Raw genomic sequence first — 860 nt, forward strand, 5'->3', positions numbered from 1 at the left:
TTACCGAACACACATGTTATTCAGATCCTAACCATGCAATGTTTGAGGATTGTAACTAATGCATAAAAACTGGGTAATAAAGGGATATCATCAAAGTGTTACTTGCCTTGTTGATTATCTGCAAAACCTAGAGACTCGTAGTAGCACGCTTCGCACTCCAGGAATTTTATCACAAACAAACAATAGCATACATAAGCAAACAAGCAAGAAGCATGTGTAAAACTCAAATAAGAAGATCCAACCAGAAAGTTCAACTGAAGAACTCCGGTTTGCAAAAAGAATCAAATCAAACGGAGCAACGAAACTCAAACTACGATCAAAACAAGATTTGTTTACTAATCTGGACTAAAGTCAATTTTTACAGTATGAAAATCTTGTTCAAGTTGGTTAAATAGAAAGAGGGCTTCGAGATGAAGATTTGGGCATTGCTTTCATCTAATTTGGATAAACGAGCAAAAAGTTATACTAGATCAAAGATCACGGCAGAAATCGCGATCGAAAATAATCGCGGAAAAACCCTGGAAAATAAAACGAGACGAACAGACTAACGAACGAACGTTCGTTAACAGAACCTAATCGGTGAACAGCGTTTGTTAAAACGAACGAACGGACGAACGCCCGTTAAATAACTAAACAGAAAAAAACTGAACCAATCTATGTAAAAAACAGATCTTGTTTTTTTAAACGAATGGTTTTTTACTAAACCAAAAAAAACAACAACGGCGGTGGCTACCTACAGCGATGCTCCGGGGGAGGGGGGCAGGGCAGTGTCGGCAGGGCTCCGGCGGGGCTCCGGTTGCGGCAGCGAGGGGCGACGGCGGCGCGGGCGGCGAGGACTTGCGGCGCGGGTGCCGCGGGCG

Source organism: Triticum dicoccoides, chromosome 3B (genome assembly GCF_002162155.2).
Source record: "Triticum dicoccoides isolate Atlit2015 ecotype Zavitan chromosome 3B, WEW_v2.0, whole genome shotgun sequence".
NCBI classification, from domain to species: Eukaryota; Viridiplantae; Streptophyta; class Magnoliopsida; order Poales; family Poaceae; genus Triticum; species Triticum dicoccoides.